Source organism: Triticum aestivum, chromosome 3A, assembly GCF_018294505.1.
Source record: "Triticum aestivum cultivar Chinese Spring chromosome 3A, IWGSC CS RefSeq v2.1, whole genome shotgun sequence".
NCBI classification, from domain to species: domain Eukaryota; kingdom Viridiplantae; phylum Streptophyta; class Magnoliopsida; order Poales; family Poaceae; genus Triticum; species Triticum aestivum.
In genome coordinates this window covers 569,498,515-569,504,514 of record NC_057800.1, presented here as the reverse complement: position 1 = coordinate 569,504,514, position 6,000 = coordinate 569,498,515, and positions in this window count along the sequence as shown.

The window sequence follows — 6,000 nt, the reverse complement described above, 5'->3', positions numbered from 1 at the left end:
AGGATCTCAAGGCATGGTGCTACGAAGGTAACTCCATATGAGCTAGTATATGGTCAAGAGGCTGTTTTACCGGTGGAGGTAAATTTGAATGCTTTGAGAATAGCCAAGCAAAATGATTTATCGGCTGTATACTTTTATAACTTAATTATGGATAACATTGACGAAGTTGCCGATAAACGTTTGGCTGCTTTGAAGGCCATAGAGAGAGACAAGTTAAGGGTGGCAAGAGCTTACAATAAGAAAGTCAAGTCAAAGAATTTTCAAGTTGGTGATCTCGTATGGAAAGTAATTCTACCGATTAGTTCAAAAGATGGTGGAATCCATACAAAGGGCGTTGTTACCTCGAGCTCTGAATGGCAAGTACTTGAAGAAATACCACCCGAGTGTGTGGCAAGAAGCCTAAATAGGCAATGGACGATACATAATTATCGCCCTAAGAAAAATAAATGGCCGATGGGGTGTTGACATCGTCCTTAGAACAAACACAGTACAAGTTATTTTTCGGCACACAAGCTTTGCCGAAAAACAGGGGGGCATGTGTTGACACCAGATTTTGGCATGGTTAAGAATCCGGGTTCGTATGCAAAAGTTAGAGGCAACACTTCGTGGGCCGGCCTTGAGTGGGAAAGAAAACTCTTGCCAGGGTGGAAACCTTGTCAAAGAGGAACCCTAGCCGGAGTACAAACCTTGCCGGAGTAAAACCCTTGCCGGAGTACAAACCTTGCCGGAGTGAAACCTTGTCAGAGAGGAACCCTGGCCGGAGTACAAACCTTGCCGGAGTACAAACCTTGCCGGAGTGAAACCCTTGCCGGAGTACAAACCTTGCCGGAGTGAAGCCTTGCCGGTGTGAAAGCTTGCCGGATAGAAACATTGTCGGTGTGGAAAGCTTACTTGGATGGAAAACTTGCCGGGTTGGAGGCTGTGATAATCAATCGGACGAGAAGTTGAAGATGGGCTCAAAAGGTTATCAAGATGATCTCTGATCAAAAAACCTTCAACATGAAAGTTGTTCGTCTCATCGAAACGGTCAAGATTGCTTTTGGGCTTGTTTTCATCCGAGATCGTTTACCACCGTAAAAAAGACCCGCAAGGTGCAGCCAGTTTAAACCGAACAGTTTTGGAAAGTTCGGATAAACCAGTCCGAATTTGACTAAGGTTTTGGACGTGAATTGATGTAATTTTCTTGTAAGGAAAGCCTAGATAAATTCTTTGCTTGTACGGGAAGTACAACCGCCTTTTATATATGTTGGGGGTGACGGCCGATTGAAACAACACCCAATCGATCAAATCAATCTACTACTTTTTTGTGTTCATCTACTTTTATCCCTTACCCTTGTATCTTTCTTTCTCGTTCTTCGTTCGTTCTTTGCATTGGAGGGCAGCAATCCTCGAGGGTCTAGGGGCGAGCGAATCGACCTAGGGCAGCCCATAGCCGCTGCAATCCCTGACGGGGTCCCTCCCGGGTGCGCGGGGTTTTGGGTCTGCAAAAGCGCCCGCCGACTGTCCTGCGTATCGCGCTGTCGGTCGGGTCTCCTTCGACGTGAGCTGCGGTGCATCACCCCCGGCATCGAGGGTACACGTGACGTGTTCGTGTGTCAATAGTGATGCCCTGGTACCAAGTGTTCCAGACACCATTTGCAGGAGTTATGCTCAGGTATTGCGTCGATATCTTTTCCTCCACCCAAATCATTTTTGGTGATAGACGTGTATTTATCCCGAATCGTGCCCTCCATCTCATCCCTTTGGCAACCCTTACTGATATTTTTCATCAGAAGAGGGTAATGCCATCAAGCCTTGCTTTTCCTACCCTAGTTTGCCCTGTCATCTCATTCTTTGAACGGGTACGATTCCCTTCATACGCTTGATGATGAGGTAGTTGTGACCTCTGTGTCTCGCTGCATGATTGCCAAGTCCATCCTCGCCTCCGTATCCATCCAGATCCAGCCGGTGTTCAGCCAGTGCTTGGTGTAGCCTTGGTTATGCCAACTCTTTCCACACACATACTCACTTTCATGCACACCGCCACAACATATTAGACCGTAGTACCAGAGCTTTAGTGACAATTGTGTGCTTAGGTGTGCATGCATATTATTGTATGAGGAGCAGTAATATGTGATGTTGCTTGATTATTTAAATTATTAGTATGCTTGTGCGCTTTTGTTTTCGTCGTTTCTTTTGGTTTCTTTCTTTGGGCCTTCGGTGTTACAATTTTTCCCCTTATTAAAGTTGCTCGTCAACCGACACCGAACCCGAAGAATCAGCAAGGAGTTCAAATATTTGGAAGCTCAGCTAAACAGAGTGGAATTATCAGCAGACTGCAGTGAAATTGGAATATCTTGTATGAATGCGAAAGAAATCCTGGATGGACTGTCAGTATCGAGTTTGCATCAGTATGGAATTCTTAGCCGACTGCATTGAGATATGGGGATATCTGATCGTGATACGGATAACTAGGTTTGCCTCAGTGTGCACACTTCATAGCAGAAATGATCAAGAAGATAAGCCATGTGCAAGCTTGATAGTATATGGCAGTACATCTCAGTAATCAGATCTGCAACAGTTCACTTAGAAAGCAAGCCTGCCTCGGGAATTAGATTTTCATATATAAGCGGTCAGCATACCACCAAGGTCTTGCAAGTCACTCAAAAGCAGATTTGACAGGCACAAGAGGATTGTTAAAAGAAGGAAGCCAGCTATACACCATAGTGTGACAACGGAATGAGCTCAGTACAAGTACATGTGAACCTGGAAGATGATCATGATGATCCCTTGTCTTCTTTCTCCAGTAATGGCACCACGCCTGTGATCTGAGCCATTTTTAGCTATCCGGGGTGGATGCCGATTTTTATTTCTCTCTTCAATGACTCCCATGAGTTCTGGGCTGCTTTTCGGCCGTCTCATACAACTATTGAGTTTCTTTTTGTGATAGTAGCCCTATAGCTGCTTTTGGCTATTTTAGGGAGTTGCCACTTTCTTCTTATCGACCCGGTCTCATGCTCTGAGCTGCTTTTCAGCCATCTTGAGCCGTGGTTGAGTTATCTCCGTAATGTCTGAGATCTGAGTTATAAAGACCGTTTTGGTGGCTACTGATTTATTTGCCGATTTCTTGCAAGGGTTCGGATGATCATTTTTCTACGGTCAGAATTTGAGAGGTGATGAACCAACAATTTGAATAATGCTACCATGTCAGGAAATGAGGATAAGAGTACGCATGCCAGAATATTGCACCCGACAGAATCCATGGTCACACGAAGAAGCAATATGACCGAGCTCTTTCGGCCAAGGATCCAGACAAGAAAAACAGTAATGGAGTAGCAAGACCGGTGATGCAGTTATAAAAGTGGTTGCAAGACCTACATGGTGCAGATACCTGGACAGTCTGAGTCAGTATGGATCACCATGGATATTCACCTAAGGTGGGTCTGCTTGGTTTTGGTAAGGGCTTCATATCCAGATGACCCGCTCAATTAATAGTATCTGCTCAGATTTGTCAGTATCAAATATTTGAATCTGTGAAGTCAGACCAAAGGTCAAATCAATAGCGTAACTCCAGCAACTGTGGTAAAGCATCGCACAACCGACTATCCCCATGGACATGCCGACAGAATGAATAATTAGGATGTCGAGTAACAGTCTTGAGGCATGTGCCCTCACTTATGAGGATTATCAAACGATAGCCTATCGTGAGCCAAATTCTTCTGCCAGAACCACTGTCAGTCGAGTCTGCGGATATTATCACTAACTAGGTCTATTGTCATTCCTCTCGCCGGTGACTCGCGCTAGGGAAGGTTATGCGTGGGCCCTACCTTGGCCAGGTAGGACGGCATAAGCCTTGTGTACCCGTTGTTTTTGCAAGGATCCTTCTCCCCGATTGGGACCATTTTGCCACAACGGTGGCCCTTGGTGCCTTTGGTAGGCACGGGGCCACCTAGGACTTAGCCCAAAGGGGAGTTGGTCGGAGTGGCCGGGAGAGTGTCATGGCAATAGGACGTTTTTGTCAGAACGCCGTTGGTCCACCCAAATGGGAGTGCGAGGCCATGGGTTCCGTGGTGTGGGTACAGTGTGCTAACCTCTACAGAGTGTGTGTGTTAAATCTATCGATAGCCGCGCCCGCAGATAAGGGCCTAGTTCGTGTCGGTCACACTATGGGTCAACAGTAATAATAATGATGTGCTTAATAACAACCCTGGTTCGATGATGAAAGAAGTTGGTTCATATTAATGTGATCATGAGAAGATCACTGTGGTATCGTGAGTACCAACTTGTTGGATATTTGGGATGTTATGCGAGAGTCAAGAGTAAAGGTCGAGCTGCTTGTGGTCATAAATGATTACTACGGTATTGTTAATACCAAGCTTGATTGGATCCTGAGATGATCGTGTGATGTCCGTGATGGTAAGTGGTGCATGTGATGGTTACAGGTAACCCGAGCAGAGTAAGTTGGTGCATGGTAGTTTCATCATGTTACATGCTAGTCTCATCATGTTCATATGTTTATGCCATGCTCGTATTGTTCTAGCTGTAGCATGTTTTACATGGCATGTTGTTCTGATAGTATCATGTTCATCATTGCTTAATAATCTGTAATTGCCATGCCATTGTTTGTCTTGATTGATTTGGTTGCTGTGAGCTTGCAAGTACATTTAATGTACTGACCTGGCGTGTCATGCCAGTTTGCAGGTCATGCCAGATTTGATTGCTTGTTTGCTGTGGATTCCTTGTTTGCGAGCTAGGATAAGCATTCCAGCCAGAGTCCCTGCGGAGTGGAGTTCAGCACCGCCGATGTTGTTCCGCTGCCAGGAGTTATTTCGCTGCATCGTGTTGTTCTGCTGCTTCCATGGAGCAACCGTGGCAGGTGTAGTGTTTTCATGCCGATGTAATCCCCTTGCACCCATATAGATTGTAATAAAGAGCTGAGTTGTTCTATGCTAAGTAGTGTCGTATTCCAGAAGACTTCTCCTCGATCTCTGGGCTAGAATACGGGGCGTTCCGGTTTCTCTGAGCTGGGGTGCCACACACATCCTGATGCAACTTCGTCCTCAAACATAAAGGTGATACTAGACCCTCCTAAGACTACAATGAAGGGGCGGCCAAAGTCAAAAAGGAAGCAGTAAGGTTTTGACATTGCAAAGCCCAAGCCAAAAAAGAATGCGGGGGCTTCGACCATGACAAACGCAAATGCAAATGTCCCCTAAGAAGATAAATGAAGAAGGTGCTACGGAAAGGGAAGTTGGTGTCTACATTCTTTTTCATGGACCATAATGTGCAAGCTACAAGCCCCATAACATTCGAGTTATCAGCATTGTATAATGGAGTTATCATGGCTTTGTAATGTAAAAAAGTGTATATCTATATTTTATGCAAGCTATCAGTACCCTACTATGCCAGTTACCAGCATTGTATGATGAAGTTGTCATGGATTTGTAAATCCTAAAAATTTATATCTACATTTTTTGTAGGCTACCGGCACTGCATTGTATTACTTATGAACAAAAAATTACGCCTGTTTGGACTTATAAAAATTAGAAGCAAGTAATCCCGGTCTTCGACCAGAAGATGATTGCAGTTATCAAATAAGATGTGATCCAAATTATAATGACAGCAATGAATTTAGCATCTGGTCAATGAGTTTGGACTTTGTATGCTATAGTAAAACAACATGTCAACACTTTGCTCCATGACATTGTCATGACAGATTCATGTAAAAAAGTTATCAACATAGTTTGGTAGAAGTTATCACACTGTCGTAAAAAAATATCACCTCATCACCCACTGCCGAATAGATGATAACACCACTGCTTGCATTTGTTTTGATCATGATCTAACCACCTCAGTGCAAAATTTTATAGAGAGCTGGAATTTGTTCATGAGTTAAGGCCGGAACATTTTTGCCATCCCACACCTCAAGATACGGGCAGGCGAAAAATCTGCAATCAATGCTGAAACATTTGTGATGAAAAAAAACAACACACAATCAGTTTAATTAGAGTTTGCGACTGG